The sequence below is a fragment of the Ambystoma mexicanum genome, chromosome 8, assembly GCF_040938575.1.
Source record: "Ambystoma mexicanum isolate Mex_15411 chromosome 8, UKY_AmexF1_1, whole genome shotgun sequence".
Classification (NCBI taxonomy): Eukaryota; Metazoa; Chordata; class Amphibia; order Caudata; family Ambystomatidae; genus Ambystoma; species Ambystoma mexicanum.
The window spans coordinates 104,788,021-104,808,344 of record NC_090929.1 but is presented as its reverse complement, the minus strand read 5'-3'; the positions used below and the strand labels follow the sequence as shown (position 1 = coordinate 104,808,344).

The following is a 20,324-nucleotide window of genomic DNA, read 5'->3' as shown; positions in this document are numbered from 1 at the left end:
CCAGGTCCATGGACATGTTTAGCACATTGTGGGAAATAATTTACACAATGAAGTCATGTCTTTATAAATATTGTCCCTTTATTACAGGGCTCTAATGATCATGTGCTTAATTTGGGGAAAACCATGCTTCACACGAAAAATCACACTGCAAGCTGCTTACCTAGTACTCGACTGGGCTTATTAGGCACGTCTCCACAACTGCTTTTAGACAGCGGCAGATAAGAAAGGGAGGCCCCACTGAACACAAGGAAGCCCCCACTGAACACATTTAAAACCTGGAAATGTTACAGTTTCCCATTAATATGCACTATCCTAACATGGAAAAATCAGACATCTGGCAAAAAAAAAACACAAGCACTACAAGACCTTTTTTGCCCAAGATCAAACTGGTGCCAAAGTCTGCAACTTGGCAGGTCACTACATAGTCCACCATTTCCTCTCTTGTTTTTATTCGATATAAACTGGATCCTTAAGTACATATGGAATGATCATTGCCCCGAAGTATACAGTTTTGAACAAGTACAGTAGACCATGGAAATGGCAGGGGTGAGCAGTATAAATTAACATAATAGCAATATCAAAATTATAATAAATTACATTATTCACCATACTCATAAGGGTCACAGAAAAGCCATCCGCAGCCGTTAAACCCTCAATAACAAAAATAGAAGGAACATTAAATGATTGTCAACCCAAACGATTGGTCAGTGTATGCTTTTTAAAGCATTTTATTAGACGTCAAAAACAACAACTAACAAATAGGGGTGGATAATAGTCCCCTACACCGAGCTATCACAAATTCCTAAAGACAAAATGACTTAGCAGGCCAGTAATCAGCTCGATTAAATCAGGGGGTTGCAAAGCAGTCAACAATGTTTGCAAGCAGCAACACAAGGGTAGCAACTTCAAAACCGAAATGTTATCTACAAATATATTTCAAAGTGTATGATTTGGCCAGTAGACTGTATCAGCAATCTTTTGGAAGAAATAATGTGTCTTTCACTGGTGTTCAATGCCCATAGTTAAAAAATATATAGTCTAATAGGGAAGCCTGGATTAGAACCTGCATTTTCTGGTTCTACAATACGAAGCTCCGTTGCTAGGCTGTACCTGCCCCGTTCCTCTCCACGCTGATATTTCTGAAGGCAAATTATATTTAATGTTGCATGTTATATTTGCGTTTAGCTTATTTTTAAGCACACCCACATTTAGCAGATAAAGAAACTGCTGCGCAAGGAGCTAAATTAATGTGCCCTGAATCACACTATTTTGGTCTAGTGTGGACGATAGATAAGTGTAGAATCCATATTTTCTGGTCTGATAGTCGTCTCTAGTTTAGTTACCAGACCACATCCAGCATTGCCTGGCCATTATTTTGGAATAAACCATGTTATACTCAGGTTCAACTACTTACGAAGCACACAGACGTTTAGAAAACAGAAGTGGCAAGTGATAAAGTGATTTACCCAAGAGAACACAAGTTTAGTCGAATGGAGAAATTCGGGATTGGAACTCCGATCATCCGCTTCCAAAACTGGCAATTTATCCACTGGGTATTTTCTTGCCCATCCTCAGCTACATCTCGCCCCTACTCCCCTCCTCGGAGCAAATTGTTGCTGAAGCAGTGAAGGGGCTATGTGTCAATGGAAATATGTGGTGCTGTATCACTATTGCTTGGGGCTGGATGGAGGGTTGTGATATGTCTGAAAGGGAGATGCATGCCATTTGAGTGGCGGTGTGTGCCGTATACAGCGTGGCTAGAACGAGGTGGCTACTATGTAGGGATGTATTGAATGTAGAGTGGGACCTGCCTATGAGGGAGTCTGTGAATGTGGCTGTTGGAGTTAATGAGTAGATCATTTCGGGGCTTTGCATGTGGGTCTGGTCTGTTTATGGAACGTGGGGATTATTATGGCAGAGCCAGTCGGATGGTCTTAATTGTTATTACTCCATAAAATAAATATTGATAATCCACTGCCTGTTCATCATTATAGCAAGCTCCTCACCTAGCCTTCTGGCCAATCCTTTCTAGTTTAGCCACTGATTTGTTAGGAACAGTGATGTGTGCCTTATTAGTCAATGCACTTTAGAAAAATACGGAGTTGCCTTATACGCTCACGTCCTCAGTGACCCCATGCTTTGCTTTTAGGTGGGAAATACTGCACATTGATCCACTATTTGGGGAAAGTGTTGCTCGGTGCAAGTTGTTGCAGGTCTGCAGCTATTTAGCAATCATCAAGGTTTGAAGGGAAGGGAGCTTGTTGAAGTCAATGAGGTCAAACAATTATTTGGTGCATGGACGGGATTTTGTGGTAGGTTAAGTGTGGTGCATTGAGGTGAACAATTATTTTGAGAGCAATAATAAGATTCCTGGAGGATTATCCCAAACGCCAAATGGGCAATATTTTGAAGTGCAGTGAAGGTTTTCTGCGAGTGGGAGCCAGTTGAAGTCAAAGGAGACCTGCCATGTCCTGGGGGGGTGAGGGGGTGGGGTGAGGATGCAGAGGCAGTCCCATTCGTATTTGGGGGAAACGTTTAGACGAGCATGAGGGTGCAAAGGATTCAAATTTGACAACTGCAGGATGAGTTGGCAGTAATACATCTAGCCCAGCCAATCCCAATGAAATCTAGAGCACTTCTGGGTATTGCCGGTCACCATTTCTCTACGTAACTGACCCCCTCCTGCACCAGACAGACTCCCCATCCCACCAATATCTCCCACTCCTCAAACCCTCGGTCTTGCACCTGGCTCCTGCGACTCATGCTGTTGCAAGCGCCGGGGGTTCCAGGCTCGACTTTCCTCTTGCCCATCCGCCAAGGACCCGGGAGCAGCATATCCACAACACGGAAGGGCTTCGCCTGGCATCAGCGGCGAACCGCAGCCTCTTGATGTCAGACTCTGCACAGCGCTGTTGTCCTAGCAACCACCAGGGCGCTAGACGTCAAAGAAAGAGTACAGACGTCCTGTATGCATGTTTGCGAGTAGGGAGCATGGCACGGCTATGAGTTACAGCAGAAGCGACCAGACGTCCCGGAATTGGGACCTCTGACCTTCAGTCTCGATAGGTTTTTTATTTAAAAACCCTGTTCTGTTTTTTGGGGAAAAGATTGGTGACCATTGGCATGAATACATCTTCACAATTGGCAGCAATTAAACATAGTTTAATATTCTCTTGCACCTCGTGATGGGCTTGAACCCCCACCCTATCCGGTAATAGCCACATGCATTTACTTTAACATCCATACATTGAGCATCAGGCTCGTACTGGCCTATAGGGCAATGCCCGAACCAAAAATGCAAACTGCTAGTGTGGACCAGTTTTTTGGGTCAAAGTGGGCCAATTTTTTGGCCAATGTGGGACAGTTTGAGGAGTTGCTTCACTATGCAGCTAGTAGTTTTGACCATTGTTGCTGAAGACCTATTCTTTAAATTGCACAATTTGCATTACATTTTATCAAAAAACACCCCCTTGGGTAGTATTCACCCAAGTAAAAAAGGAATATGTTCCTGGAATCATTCTAAAGTCATCCAGTGACTCCATCCTAGAGTCTCCATGGCTAGTTCGGGGAGATCATCCGAAACCATCCTGAAGTATGTGTATAGGCCGAAATATTTAAATGAGAGGACTCTAGAGTAATCACAGAAACTACTCCAGGATGAGGTCTGATTACTTCAGGATGGGTGCGGATTACTCCAGGATGACCCCTTGACAACTTCAGGATGGGTTTGAAATTGTGAACGATTATTGCAGACAAATTCAGGAGGAGTTATTTCATGTTGCGTTCAAACGATTTAGGAAAAGGGTTTGGATTCCTTGTGTGCAAGACGGGTGGTATTACTATAGGGCGAGTCTAGTTAGACTTATAGATAGTGTACTTGAAAACCTTGCATTCAAATGTCATTAACTAAGGTTCGCTGATTTAGCATACAAAACTACAAATCCAGCCCATAATGTCATGAAGCAACCTGTAAACTCCCTCATTTCAGTTCTCACCTCTAGCTAACATGGCATCACACCAAAAGAACTCCCACAATTACAAATCACTGCACTAAAATACACTCAGAGACCTAAACAGAATTTGTTAAAAGGACTACTTGCATGACAGACTGCCGATCACTTCACCCAATATCACTATGAGCAGCGAGCAATTAGTTCAACCATTCACCACACCTAAGAAAACACTAGCTGCTCCCCAACAGAAATCAATAACACAAAAACATGTGCCATTTACAAGTTGGCACCAACCTACAAATTCACCTAATCTATATAGTTCTACACACAAGAGCACTTTCGTCTTCAGTTTCACAGAGCAGCGCGTGAGCTACAAATAAGTGGTCGATTAGAAGGAGCTGACGTAGCAACCAAACTCTGTTGTGGGGATGTTCCAATTCCATTGTTTTTTTTAAGTTTTAAGACTCTAATCTGAATGACTGCACAGGTATGTGGGAACGTGTAGGTGTCACTTCACTGGCCAAATAAGCATGGCCGTCATACTGTAACAAGGACACACTTTTGAGAACACGTGGTGATAAAAATCGAGCTTGTCAAAAAAGATCTGTCCGACAAAACATTTGTAGCAGACAATTGACTGTTACTTTATAGTCCAATATTTTGTAGTTGTTGCGCAGCTACATCTTTGAGAACTGCAATATTGCACTGAGACATCTGCTGATTTAATGCTGCATCTTTCAATTGTCCAGGTGAAGTAAGAAGCAGGATCTGAGGAAGGAATGAAGAACACTAGCCATCCCTGCCAAAACAAGGTTTTCCAGCTTTTGTGAACAGCCATGAATAGGTTTTGGAATAGTCTGTTTCCACCCATCAGCTTTTACAATACAATTCTCTTGTTTTTTTCACAGCATCATTTTCTTGTAGTTCACTCCAGATTCCAACAGTAGCTGCTTTTTCTCCTCTACCTTTCTTTTTAAAACCCCAATTAGTCCCTCTGCATCACAATAGGTTTTCATACCATCATCAAATGTTTTCTGTGTCTTAATACTGTTTCTTGGCTGCGGGTATGATGAAGGCAAGTTGAAACTTCATACGGTGACTACCAATACAACAAATATATTGCTTGTGCTGTACCCTGGGGTGACTCCCCTTAAGCGCAATCCTATCCGTCCCCATCTGTCCCCTTGGGATTTTTGCTTACTCTTGCTCTCCTTGGCTCTTTCACTCCCTCCCCATGCAGCTACCCACAACTAAAGTCTACCTGCAGACATGGTCTGACCTGAACTACGATCCCAGAGGGCGTTCAACCCATAGCGCTTTGCCAATAAAATAAGAGAAATCAGTAGACCATCTATACTTTAGAGAGTTACTCTAGAGGACAGAGATGCTATAAAAGAGTGGTGGGTATTGTGTAGCATCCATCTGTATGTGTGAAAAAGGGAATGCCTTCACTGAGGGACGTCAGATGTACCCTCCTCCCAAAAATATCAAATAGATTAAAAAAAAATAATAATACATTGCTTACCAGACTAGAAAAGCACGACTGCCTTGAAATCCTTTTCACATATTTCTCTTCTACTTCAAGACCCTCTATCAGCCATTTACAATCAACTTCACCAGGAACTGCCAAATGCTCAAATTCCCCATCCTTTCAAATACACAGAGAATTGTCAGAATAAAAGAAAAGCAAAAAAAAAAGAGTGCCATGATTTATTGCCTAAAAGAAGAAATAAATACATTTTAAAAAGTACATTTAGTATGCTCCAAGTGTTGTGAACCAGGTCTGTACCCAAAACCATTAATTTATAGTGGGCTTGCTATGGATGTTCCTGCCTGATGCGTTCCAATTTGTGAGTGAAGCGTCTCTTGGTAACTTCCTCCAAGACTTCACCCATTGTGGCTTTAACTAGTTGCATCTGCTTGCTAATAAAATTAGAGGTGGGTGTTCTGGAGAGGCAATACGTTTTTTAAATATTACACCTTAGCAGGAAGAACTTTGCTAATAAGAGCCAGGCACTATCCTGCAGAGGTATCCCCCCGCCCCCTTAAGTATTACTACTGTGACATAAATTATGCACTACCGCTCAAAGCAGTGAAAAATCCTGCCAAAATGTAAACAAAGGCATGGGTACATTTTGCAGAGGCATGGTTTCTCACACATGCACCACGGGCTGATACATGAGGGTTGGGTGCACCTATCTGAGGAAGGCATGGACCCATTTGTGTGGAACATTGTGGGGGCATTGGAGCAGCAACAGCTTTAAAGCCAGAGAGGGAAAAAAGGGAAGAGAGGGGCAGCCAGTAGCAGCATGTATCCCCTACTTGGCGACGGTTTGAAAGCGATCAGCCTGATCAGTAGAACAGTCATTGTGTGGAACTGGGAAGGAGTCGCTTCACCCATGAAAAGGGGGCCTCTGTATGCTGAACAGCTAGGGTGCCCTAAGGCAGAGGCCCTCAAACTGGGGGGCCCAAAGGATGCCCGGCGGTGGGGGCTTGAAGGCTTATGGTGACTGTTTTTAATAGAAAATATAAGCATTTGTGGAGGGGTGGGAGCAGAAACTATTTTATTCAAGGGGGGGGGGGATCAGCATAAAAACTGATTGATGACCACTGCCTTAAGGGATTAAAGTGACCTCCCACTTTTAAATAGCAGAACAATTAACAGCACTCCTTTCATACCCAGGTCAGACAACTCCTGCTACCGTGTCAGTCCTCGGATACACAAGGCTGCTGAAAAATCCAGAAAAGCAAGAAAATAGCACCAAGCTTCACAAAATCTAACGAGAATGAACTGGTCCCATCATGAGACAAAAAAAAATAATAATAATAATATAACACCCATCACCATAAAAGGGATTCACCCCAGATCATCATAAACAATGATCAAAAAACATATTTTCTAAATTAATGACCGGATCCCTAGCCCTAGCAAGCATTCAGTTTACAGGCAAACTATCTTCAATTACTGTTGAGGTCAAGTGGTTGGAAAAAACAAACCGCATTGAAGGGGCAATAAAATCACTACGGGAACCTCATGAACATATATAAAGAATGTAACATAAGTATAACTAGAACACGCAGTAATCCAGAGTCCCTGAAACTAGCGATTTCACCAAAGTGTTGTACAAACTAAACGTAGATGAGTAGAGCACAAGTCATGGAGGGAATTGGAACACTGTCCCCCGTGCATAAAGGCTGGCACAACTGCCCCTACTGTGGAAGGCAATGGAAAATGGGGATAAAAAGCCCTCTATGCGTTCTTTAAAATAAATGGCATAAAACCTTTTATTTTTATTTTTTAACTCTGCCTCACAGGTATAGCATCCGTAACTTCCAGCAGTGAAAAAATTATATTCAAAAGCATTACAATACAAAATGCAGTCTTTGAATGCCAGACAGTTCGCTTTTTATGGGGGGCGGCTTTAAAGAACCTCTTTAGGGGTGATTTGACATTGAACTTAATAACAGAGTATCTGTCATTTACAATTTTCACATGACACAAATCTCAAATGGTGCGCATACTATATCTTCCCTAGCTTGAACCAGGCGGAACGGGTGTGGGGTGCAGGGGGGAGGGGGGGGTTGGTTGGGTCGAGACTCTCCTTTAATGCAAATTCAGTTGCTGGACAATTAAGGAGGCCACTTTTCCTTTGTTGGCTGTTCAGTGGCTTAAGTGAAAGCATTGATCAGGTTGCAAGCATTGTTAAGAGAAATAAATAGATTGGGGAAGGGGGGGCTCTGTCCACTGTTGGATAGAGGAGCCTTTTTCTCTCCCTTCTTAACAAGAACTTGGGTGGACAATATATGCAACCATTCTCTGTGCACAGAATCACAACAGCAAATCTAATTTGGTGCTTTTGTAAAGTAAAGTCCAAAGTGCCCTGTGCCACCAGAAGCAGGAATGCAGGAATCAAAGAACGCGTTCATCATGGCATTTCAACATTCCCCAGCCTTAGACTACACCTGGCGGCACGTGCAGCACACCCCGTACCACACAACGGCTCAAACAGTCTGCCATACACTTCAAAACTTAGCCAGCCTTCATGCCAGCCAAACAAATGTTGCCACTTGGCACCCTGCTTCAGAATTAAGCAATATTAAAGATGCTGCGAAAGTCACGCACGCTTCCCATGAGCTACACATCAACAATCTCCAAACAAGGGAAATCTAGGACAGAGGGGGTCTGTGCACCGGCATGCAGCTGTCTGGGCAACTTATTGAAAATTACAAGCACTGTGCCCTTCACATACAATTCTCACAGGGGCTATGCGACACTACAGTGTTCTTAAGCAGACGATCGATTCAAGGAGACAACCACTACATACCCTGGCCAATGGAACTCAGGACAGGCCCAGCGACGATTGTAAAAGACCTGGGAGTCCTGATGGACAACAAACTTACTCTAGAGCCACAAGTAAACGCACTAATCAAGAAATGCTTCTTTCTCCTGCGAGCAGTAAAAAAGGATCCTACCATTCCTGTCATGCACCAACAAAACACTCACCGTCAATCGCTCTCGTCATGTCCAGAGTAGACTACGCCAATATAGCCTATATCTGGGCATGCCTAACTGACTTTAAAAAAAACTACAATGCATACAAAATGCAGCGGCCAGATTGCTCCTCAAACTACCCCGAAGAGAACACATCACACCAGCTTTGAAAACACTACACTGGCTACCAATAAAAAAGTTCTAATCAATGTGCATTAAGCACAGGGCAATCCACGACCAAGGCGCAGAGATCCTAATGGGACAAATTAAGGCTACATCGCCCAACAATGCTGCTCAGATCAAACAGCGACATCCGTTACCCTACAACAAAAGAAAATTCGGAGGATCTTCTCTCTCTCACCTCACCCAAAAAACTTGGAACAAGCTACCAAAAAAAACATACAGAACACAAGAAATCACCTACTATTCAGAAAACTCCTCAAATATTGGCTTTTCACCCCATAACTAGAAGATCTATGGGGGCATATACACAGCTGAAACAATGCCGAGTGAAGAAACTGATCTCCCTAAACTATCGCCCATGAACAGAAGTTAAGGAAGAACAAACAATCTATGGCATATCAACCTACCAACTGAGAGATAGATATGATAGGACAATACCACAGAATGAACACAGATGGACCGGGATCAAAGGGAAGGGCAAGGGCGATATATCAATCAAACCTTGGCCTACAATACACACAGGCAACAATGGGCCACCAACCGAAAATAGGTAGCAAGGATTGGGTGACTGCCAATTTACAGCACCAATACCAGAGTCGGGGGGGTGGGGAACAAGACACGACCCTTTCTATTATACCAAGTTCAAAAACAACACAGCTGGTACCGTGACACGACATCACCCATAACAATTAGACTGACAGGATAGAAAAAGTGGAAATGATGCTTACCTACAGGACAACCGGATACACAGAACAAGATTTACAAGGGCTAAGAGATATATAACCCACTAACCCTATGCTCAAATCGCTGCATACCTAAATTCACACGAAAATCCACATAACCATCTTCTCTCTCAGCAATCTGAACCCACTTCACCACACTGCAATAGCAAACACCACATAAACCACACCAACAGCACACTGAGGTCTCACAACGGTCCGATATTCACACCAAAGCTCAGCGCACTGTGAAAATCGAACTGAAGCTGCCAACAGCACACCACATCTCTCACTTTCATACTCCCTCTTCACCCTACTAACCCACCTAGTCTTCTCGTTTGCAGATCCGCCAGAGCGCCGGGGGAACAAATTCTGCTGGTGACGGTGCAAATGCCTTTAACATTAAATTTTGAGTATCTCCGGGCCTGTGCAACTCTTTCCTTCATAGTAAAGCACTGGAATGATTTTGCCGGTACCCGCTGAAGGTGCGGTAATGTGTACGAGTTGTATATGCACTGTACCGTACACATAGCAACGTCGCACACAAGGGCACAGCAAGCATGTGGATAATGGACCACTTTAAAAAGCAACCAGGGATTTTGCAAAGGTTTGTTTACTACATTAAGCTTCTGCTAGGGTCTAAGTGCTCTTCCAAACTAGCAATCAAAATATATGTTAACATATAGTGGTGCAAGCAAGATAGCAATTAGGTTTTTTGCCTTTTTATTTTTTATAAACCATTTTCTCGATAACAAAGATAGTCACTCTACAGCAGTGGTCTTCAAACTTTTTTGAACCCGAGCCCACCTAAGCAAAAAAGGTACCTGGCTTGGGCCCCTCTATACACATGGACTCCAAAATGTGAATCGGTTACAAACGGTTCTCGCCCGCTGGTTTAGAATGGTGGCCGCCAAACACCAAATTCTTTCAAAAATCATTGCTTGCAATAACTCAAATTAGATTAGAGGGCAAATATTTGTAAACACAGCATTCAACATGTTTTGCTACAGAGGACTTGACTAAAAGTAGTGTTGGATAATTCTTTCCTACAGTAACGTTTTACATGTAACAATTTGTTTTAGTACAACAACTTGATTACTATCAATGCTGTCACTGTCAGTTGCGAGTTGGACAGTGACATACTGGAGAACTAGTGTGAAGGGTGGGCCGGTCTTTCAGCAGCCAGCCTGCCACTATTGAGTTCAATTTTTGCAATAGCCAACCACAGGTTTTCTTCCAGCTTTGACTGATATTTAGTCTTTAGGGCTGCAAGTGCTGAGAATCCAATCTCGCAAAGGTACGAGTTGCTGAAAGGTAACAGTACATTTGGATAAAGTTGGAAACTCTGTATTTTGCCAAAATCCATCCAAAGACAATTTTTTGAATTGGCTCTACAGTAGGTGGTCACTTTAAAGCTCCATTAGTTCCTCCTGGAGGTGTATTGGGAGGTAGGCCCCTGCGTCTGCTAGGAAAGGCTGAACCACCCAGTCATTGATGCTACAATTGTCCTCTGGAAAGTACTTTGAGACTGGTTCGGAGATGGTTTCCTATTAGTTCAGCAACACATGAAATATCATACTCTGTCTCCTGAAGAGCATCTGCTAATAATGGAAACGCATCGGAATGCAGACATCAACCCTCCTCCTCCAAAGCACCAGTTTCTACTTGAATGCTGATATTTTTGCATTCATAGCCAATGATGTGGTTTCTTTTCTGTGCCTTGCAGGGAGAGGTTTAGAAAATGTAGCTTACTATGGCAACCTCTTTGAAAAGCTAACAGTACAAGATAGTGTGAATCACACAGAGGCTCTTCTTTTGTCTGGTCTAAACCCAGGAGAAAGTCTTGCACTTTGTTCCAGAGTTCCTAAACCGGATTTAAATCTCTCCCCCTGGAGAGCCACCAGACCTCCGTGTGAAACAAAACATCATGTTCAGCTGCCAAACAGACGGGCTCGTGTGCAGTGCATCTTGATAAAATGCACAATCTTTACAACAGAAGTCAGCACCTCTGAGAGTCCATTCCCTATATTGAGTAAAGGCAAAGCTTCCCAGGGGTTCATCACGCAGTGTGTCCACAATATATGTGGAGATACTGCCAACACTTTTGCTTTTAACACAGGTCTAGCAGCACACATTGAAGGAGCACCACTCTTGCAAATACCAACACACGCCTCGCACTTACGAAGTGCGAACTTAGGAAGTAGTTAACAATGTCAAAGACTACAGATGCAGTTGCTATGCCCTGAATTAGTTTACAAAATAGGTCTCCAATATTTCGTTTCCACGGCAGCACCTCACAAAAGCAATCAAATGCACTTCTTTTAAAATGTCAGTGGCCTCATCCAACTGTTTAGCAAACTGACTGTTTCAAGCGAGATATCAATTCTGTACTGATATAAAAGAGTACAGGTCAGTGATGCGGCGGAAAATTATGGTGTCAGACATAGGGATACTTTTGCATTTCTCTGCTGCACCGTCACTAAGCATTACCCGGTTGACAGCAAGAGTCGTTAGCAGAATTACTTTCTCAGCAACTGTAAAGGGCTTTTTGTGTTTGCCCAGATAATGTGGTAAGAAGCTTCCAAAGCATTTGCAGGTACTGAGGCCACATTTTTAATAGTGTATTTTTGCTTTTGTATGCCTTGCAGCTGCCATACAAACAAATCTGTGGTCTTTTTTGCTAAATGGGCATGTTTTGTTTCCAAATGCCGCCTTAATTGTGTTGGCTTCAGGCTTAAGCACTTCTACCCAAATAATGGTACATAGGGAAAAGAAATCGTTACCTGCCTGCGTGACGGTCAAGTGCTTCACTGGATTTTTCTTGCTGGGACACAGGTGGTTAGGTTAACACACCGATGCTTGGAGCAATGCTGCTGTAATGAAAACAAACAGTTAGCCATGAATACATGGGTCTACCTGAGACTTCAAAATTAAGATTAGATGAGCAGGGGTTAAAACCAGCTCTTGGGTTTTAGGCACCAGCTAGTAAGCAGGACATAATGCTGAGAAACCAAGAGAGAGTGCACAGCGCACTGTTAATACAACTCCCACATGAGAGTACCGCCCCAAACTGGACATGAGAAACGGTCAGCCTCAAAAATAGGTTTGAAATCCCTGATTGCGACTCCTAGCTATACCTCTAAAATTGCACCACCATCCCCCACAGCAAAATACAGTAGTTTTAAAGAACAGTTTTAAAAATGCCATTTTTACCATTGGAAAGTCCTACTACAGACATCGGGATTTGTTTTGGTGCCATTGTTGCTGGGTACTTTGCTGTGCAAGATATTTGTGTTCCTGCAATTGAAAAAGTACAAAAAATAAATATTATAGACAAACCAGATTGACCATACCAATATTTGCGCGCTACACATCCTCCCCCGCACACAAAAAGGACCTAAGGTGCAGGGTCCTACCAGGAAATCTCAAAGTTCCCTATAGGCCAGTCCACCCGAGCTGGCAGAGAGAACAGAGAGCAATCAGAGAACATAACTGAAAAAATGTGACTTGTACTCAGTCACACAGACACAAAATAACAGAGCAAGAGAAAGAGCATCAGCTTGTTATATTTTACCCTTTCGATTCTCTGCCTAGAATAGTTGAGAAGTCCAGCCTGCTGGTATTGATATGATATTTTATTTATATCGCGCTCATACACAAGTGTTTCATTCCAATCATTCATCTACATATCTTACATAGAATCCGACACGGTAGTTCTTAACTCACCGAGCGAAATTTCAGAAACATCGAGTAATAGCCATGTAGCTTTTACTGCAGTTCGGTGACAGCGCTGACGTAGCAGCAGACTGCTGCGGCTGCCATGCCAGGCACTAGGGCCCCTGGCTTCACTGCAACATATGGTGCCCCATGCAGGCGAAGGCCTGGCATCCACAGAAGGAATATACACATGAATTCCACTTTAAATCACTTCTATGGCAGCGGTGCATCCAAAGTACTGTTGGTAATGCAGTGATTTTAGTACATCAAGGATGCACAGATTCGCTCTATAGTAGACGGCTAACGGGGTAGCTCAGCAAGTTCAAAGACCATTACTGAAACGTTATATATGCAAAATATAATTGCGTATTGATATATTGTTTTTTTCTTTTAATATGTTTACGGTTGAATTTAACCAAAAAATATATGCTAAACTTATTCATTGAATTACTTTTTGCAATTGCTATAAAATGTGTTTGGCCAAGGGATGTGTTGGGCATTTATTGCTTCTGTAGTAAAAACAAAACGTTGGCACCCATGAACTCAGTTTAATTTCCCAATAACTGTCAGTACAACGGATGCATTTACTTCTGATTAACCAGTTTGATGTTAAAAAGTATTTATACAGCGCACCGTCACCAATGGAATTGGTCCCAAGGCGCATCTGTAAACAAGAAGGTGGGTTAGGTTAGTCAGGTGAAGATGGGGTAGAAAAGTGGTGTGCTATTGGCGGCTTCAGTTCAGTTTTCACCTTGCGCTGAGCTTTGGTGCGAGTATGGGACCAATGCAAAACCTTGTGTGCTGTTATTCCGGTTTATGTGTTTGTTGCTGCGGTTTGGTGAAGTGTGTGCGGTTTGCTGAGTGAGAAGATGGTTGTGTTTCCGGTTGAATTGGGTACGGAGAGACCTCCTGGTGGGAGGCTTAATTTCCACTTTTCTTTCTTGTCCATTTAATTGTTATGAGTGATGGAGTGGCACGTTCCCGGCTGTGTTGTATTTGAACTTAGTGTAGTGGGACGGGGTGGGTCTAGTCCCCTCGCTGGTATTAGTGCTGTAAATTAGCAGTCACCTACTCCCTTGCGGTCTATTTCCATTGTTGGTCTATTGGTGCTTATATATAATTTGGAGGGCAGGGTGCTATTGATCAATTGTCCTTGTCCTTCAGTCCCGATCTAGCTGTGTTTAATCCATAGTTTCATCCTGTCATATCAATCTCTCAGTTGGTAAGCCGTAGATTACCTTCCTTAGATTCCATTTATAGACAGAAAACATCTTTATAAATATAACCTGTGATAAAACACAAAGCAAGGGGCACACAAAAACACAAACCAAGGGACACACAAATTACAGAGTATTGGTGTGGTGCGCCAACAAAAATAAAAACACCTCAAAGAAAACTAGTGAACACAAGTTTCAGCACCGTTTGGAAATGACTTTTCCTATTAACGTGTAAAATGTACATTTGAACAACAATAATGTGTCCAGCATGTGGAATGTCCACTGGGGGCTTGGTAAAGCCTGGTCATGGCTGAGGCAGGCCGGGTCCAGACATCCAGACAGACATCTGATGCCAGATCTCTGACACGGCCACAGCCGTCCCATGGACCAGAGGGGTGACAAGGCAGAGGAGCAGCCAAGGTAGGGGGGGCGGTGTTTTATGTTATCCGACTCCCCCACGGCTGAGCCCAGCAATCTGCCGTGGGGGAGCTGGATATCATACAACACCGGCAATGCGTGCTTCCATCCCCGCTCGCCTCCTTCCACCCCGTAACCCCCAAGGTGGGGACACAGAGGAAGAGGGGCGCACGGGTACCAACACTGCAGTGATCCGCCACCCCCTGCTCACCTCCTCTCCACACGTGTTTGCCTTCGTGTGTCCAAAGAGGGAAGCAGAGGTACTGGCAAAGACCTGAAACGCTTGCTTCCTGGCACCCCCGCCAACTGTGGTGCGGGGGGCTGAGTCGAGAATAGCATACCTTAGCAAGCAAGAAGATGCCGGTGGAACCTCCAGGAAGCAACAATGCAGCATGGACGCGCGATCCAAATGCAGGAAATCGCACATCCAGACTGCGGTTATTTCCTGTTTCATGGCCACGTCGCACTGACCTGGCACGTGCATGGGGGCCAGTGGCTCACCATGCACAGTTAAGTGAGGCAAAAAAGTATTTAATCTTTTCGCGCCACCCTGGATCACACCCCCACAGATTGAAGACCTCTGCCTACAGTATGGCTATTTTTAAAGGCGAAATACTCAATTGTTATCTTGCTGGCAAGACTACATAGGAGTCTGCATTTTCACTGTATACTAGCAAAGTATACATGAACATGCAGGCAGCTAGTCAATAAGACAGCGCAGGGAAATGAAGGAACTCGGTCCTACACAGACACAGTGGAAGAAATGCATGAGGGGCGGGTAATCAAGCAAGACTTCTTGTGGTACAAACAGACTCTGGCCAGTACAGCTCAATGCACTGCCTGCCTGCAGTGAGCAGTAAAGTTAGGGCTTAATTTCCAACTGGGTGAGCTCATTGCTGTTTTACCAGTGAAAGCCGTGTTGCGCAGATAATGCTGCAGAAAGAAGGGGTATAATCCGACTTGCTGCTGGCAGCCTTATTAGGAAAGCACATCTTGCCTGAAATTCCCTCGGCGTGCACTGCACGGCCCCAAATCACTTCTGTTTGGGAGGGGAGAGAGGGGGGATAATATCAGCCAAGAATACACACAAAGATCTGATGTTGCTGCAACCAACATCAAAATAGGGAAAACAAACTCACGGCATCTATACATATCTGGCTCTTCGAAACACTTCCGAGAGGTATAAGCGCCCTATTAATACAAAATAAAAAAAAAATACCTTCCCGTACACGGCATAGAGCGGCCCTTCCTATAAGCGCCTTATAAATGCACAATAACAAATAAATACCAGCCCATACACAGCATAGGGCGGTCCTTCCTTCGTGATTCTCTTCCTGGGCACGCACAAACGTGCTACGTGTAAACACCAGGACTTAACAGATGGACGTCATGACGCCGTAAAGGCATTCTAGAAGCTATCGGCAAACTTTTAATCAAACACACCATGCTATTGCGTCTCATAGGGACTTTGAACATAGGATAGGTTATGAAAGCAGTATAAACTCCCCCCCCCCTTTAGCCTTCTCTGCCACACATTAGAAAGGGACACATGAACAACCCCCTCCCCCGGGAATGTCAACTCGCCCCCATGCAGGAGAAAAAAAACCTGAACTGTTGTGCTGGAAATTCGTACCCAAATGCGTCTGTCTGCATAAAATACATATCCCCATCTGCTGCACACAACAAATCATCCAGTCCTGTTTTTTACCTTTGGATTCTGGGACTTGTAGTTTTATATTTCCTATATGAAATGTACAAAAAGTACAAGTCCCAGAATTAAAAGCAAAAACAGACTTGGGTGAAAAAGAGCCCGTTTGGTTTAGGCATCTATACACATTACAGAGAATCTTAAACATTATCCTCTGTTTTACTGGTAGCCAATGCAGTTTTGCAAGGGATGGCTGGGTGCATAGACCAGAACAAATCCAAGACAAGCAGGGCAGCTGAGTCCTATATCACGGGAAGCGGATAAAAAGGAGGTAAATTAACCCCAAATTCAGGGAATTGGCATGATGAAGCAGTGACTGGACCAAGGCACATGCCGCTTTTATTCTGCCTGCTAATGGCAACAATGGAAAGATCTGTTTTGTCCAAAGGTGGAAAAGGCAAACCGAGAAAACGTGATGTTTCTGAGATTTCCATGAGCAGTTGCTGTATACGTTTTTCACTGAATTCACTTGTTAGGAACTTTAGCCATTGCAGATGGCCAAAACGGATAATTCCATAAATGCCCGTGTCCCCCAAAGATCACAATGTCGGTTTTTGTCAGCATTGAGGTACAGATAATTCCTTCTAATATAAACCACCATCTCTGTCATGCAGTTTTGAAAATGCCTGGCCGTTGATTCTCTGTCAAGGCGGATGATCATCTGAGTGTCATACACATATGTATGAAAATCCCAAGAGTGACACAAGAGTTGCCAGAGGTTGAACAAACAGATGAAAGAGTCAGGAAAGCGTTTGTTTCCTTCACCAGGACCCGCACAGGTGTTCTTGATTGACCTGCTGTTGATCGGCATACGAAGCATACTGTAAGAAGACATGTAAAGGACTAAGGGGAGAGGGAGATGGGGACCCTTGCCAGTGGGAAGCAGATGGGTCATGGTTTTACTGCCGACCTCTGTAGTAGCTAAGGGAATTAAAGTTGCCGATCTTATTTCTGTGTCAGTGATCATTAGAAAGCCTCCTGAGTGATAGCACCACTGTAATCGAGGTGGTACAAAACGTCTGCCCCATGGTTTGATGATCCTGAACCACACTGAGCGATCCTTCACCATATCCCTCCACTTCCCATGAAGACCTGCCACCCCACCTGGCAGTGGTGAACCACTGCGAAGACCAGGAGAACCAACCGTGTATCCAAAACCGTGTAACTACCAGCCACACTGTGGGATTGCCGCTCAAGGAAAGGCCCAAGTCAAACAGAGCGCATCCATGCAAGCTCTGATTCAGAGGCACACTGATAACCCTGACTGAGCGAATGATGATAATGCATTTATAACAACGTTTGTGCTACAAAGCCGCTGACGACCTGCTTGAGAAAAATACAAGGGGAGGGCAAGAAGCCAAACCCGGGAACCACAGAACTGCTCCACACCATTTGCATCTCAATATGACTGAGGAAGAAGACAGGAGAAGCTAAAACACAAACATCAAGCACATGCACCAGAGAGTCATGTTTCTAGGACACCTGGACCCATTTGAGCTACCGCCCTTACAAACCAAGTGGAAGCAATGGGTTGAGTGGCTCAAAGTTTGAGGCTTTTATGAAGGCTCTTGGGTACGATTCTGCGATACAAAAGGTGAAGATACTCATCAACCTCGTACGTTAAGATATCAAGGTCACTTTAATGATTTTGGACTCGGAGGAGAAAGAGTCATGTACGCCCTGATGACAGCACTGAATTGGAAGCTGATTGTCGAATGAAATAATGAAATGTGGATTATGAATGTTTCACGTTGAATCTTTGCATATGGATGGAAGGTGAGACAATCAACACATTCATTACATGCCTACACAAACTAGTAACTTATTGCACATTGACAAGTTCTCAAAGTAATACATGATCCAGCTAGGAGATACTGAAACCGGGAAGTCCTCCACTTTCCTGAAGCAGCTTTTAAAACAGTGACTGCCTCTACACTACGTACTGAAGCTACCACAAGTCTATGCAAAAGTAGAACACGCTGCAAACATTTAGTAGCTGTAAGAAAAGGCATGGTATCAACAGTAAGACAGACACAAGTGACCACAGTTCAAGGGTGTTTATTGAATTTCAACAAGGGTGTGATAAACATCTATCTAATCCTAAATCTACAGATGGGAGCAAACTACGATCGTCAAATAATATTAAACAAAGAGGGGTCTGGGAGTCTCTCTACCAGCACGAACACAGTCCATTGACCTGTTCTTGGGTGGATGGCAACTGGGAGAGATTCTACCAAGTCTTTAGCTCACTGTCCCTTTCACAGAGAAGAAATGTCCTCGCATATCAGTCTTTGTCTTGCCCATGGGCAGTCCTGCACCGAAATGCTAGACAATTCTCCTCTGAACAAGAGTACCAACAGTAACCCCATACACGTGTTTCAGCCTTGTTGGGCATCATCAGTGAGGTGAAAATGTGCCGCTCTAAGAACAGTAAGCAAGGGGTCACGTCTGGATCGCCCTGGTAACTTAGGGTGAGACCCAAAGTGAATTTATGGAAAACAAAGGGGGGTCTGGAAGGCTCTCTACCAGCACAAACACTGCCCATTGACCTGTTCTTGGGTGGATGGCCCCTGGGAGAGACTCTACCAAGTCTTTAGCTCACTGTCCCTTTCACAGAGAAGAAATGTCCCTCATATCAGTCTTTGTCCTGCCCAGGGGCAGTTCAGCACCAAAATGCTAGGCAATTCTCCTCTGAACAAGAGTACCAACAGCAACCCCACAGACATGTTTCAGCCTTGTTGGGCATCATCAGTGAGGTAAAGCTGTGCCTCTCTGAGAACAGTGAGCACGGGGTCCACGCCTGGATCGCCCTGGTAACTTAGGGTGAAACCCAAAGTTAATTTATGCAAATCAAAGGGAGGTCTGGGAGTCTCTCTACCAGCACAAACACAGCCCATTGACCTGTTCTTGGGTGGATGGCCCCTGGGAGAGACACTACCAAGTGTTTAGGTCACTGTCCCTTTCACAGAGAAGAAATGTCCCTGCATATCAGTCTTTGTCTTGCCCAGGGGCAGTCCAGCACCGAAATGCTAGGCAATTCTCCCATGAACAAGAGTACCAACAGTAACCCCATACACACGTGTTTCAGCCTTGTTGGGCATCATCAGTGAGATGAAGCTGTACCTCTCTAAGAACAGTGAGCACGGGGTCCACGCCTGAATCGCCCTGGTAACTTAGGGTGAAACCTAAAGTTAATTCATGCAAAACAAAGGGGGATCTGGGAGTCTCTCTACCAGCACGAACACAGCCCATTGACCTGTTCTTGGGTGGATGTCCCCTGGGAGAGACTCTACCAAGTCTTTAGCTCACTGTCCCTTTCACAGAAAAGAAATTTCGCCGCATATCAGTCTTTGTCCTGCCCTGGGGCAGTCCAGCACCGAAATGCTAGGATATTATCCTCTGAACAAGAGTACCAACAGCAACCCCATACACATGTTTCTGCCTTGTTGGGCATCATCAGTGAGGTAAAGCTGTGCCTCTCTAAGAACAGTGAGTACGGGGTCCACGCTTGGATCGCCCTGGTAACTTAGGGTGAGACCCAAAGTTAATTTATGCAAAACAAAGGTGGGTCTGGGAGTCTCTCTACCAGCATGAACACAGCCCATTGACCTATTCTTGGGTGGATGGCACCTGGGAGAGACTCTAACAAGTCTTTAGCTCACTGTCCCTTTCACATAGAAGAAATGTCCCCGCATGTCGGTCTTTGTTCTGCCCGGGGCAGTTCAGCACCGAAATGCTAGGCAATTCTCCTCTGAACAAGAGTACCAACAACAACCCCATAGACGTGTTTCAGCCTTGTTGGGCATCATAAGTGAGGTGAAGCTGTACCTCTCTAAGAACAGTGAGCAAGGAGTCCGCGTCGGGATCGCCCTGGTAACTTAGGGTGAGACCCAAAGTTAATTTATGCAAAACAAAGGG

At 44.2% G+C, this 20,324-nt stretch overlaps 1 protein-coding gene across 9 annotated transcripts in view; it reads right to left on the bottom strand.

Annotated features, from left to right (window-relative positions):
- MAPKAP1 (MAPK associated protein 1) overlaps positions 1–16,085 on the bottom strand; it is a 1,504,770-nt gene extending 1,488,685 nt beyond the window's left edge. The window contains exons 1-3 of one of the 9 annotated variants that reach the window (XM_069609401.1): positions 15,997–16,085; positions 12,561–12,644; positions 12,131–12,220 (exon numbers count right to left, since the gene is read on the bottom strand). The gene's annotated coding sequence lies outside the window, so the exon portion shown is untranslated. Of the gene's footprint in view, positions 1–12,130; positions 12,221–12,560; positions 12,645–15,917 lie in introns of all 9 variants that reach the window. The other 8 variants (XM_069609405.1, XM_069609406.1, XM_069609409.1 and 5 more) reach the window with 8 other exon arrangements.
- Between the last annotated feature and the right edge of the window lie 4,239 nt (positions 16,086–20,324).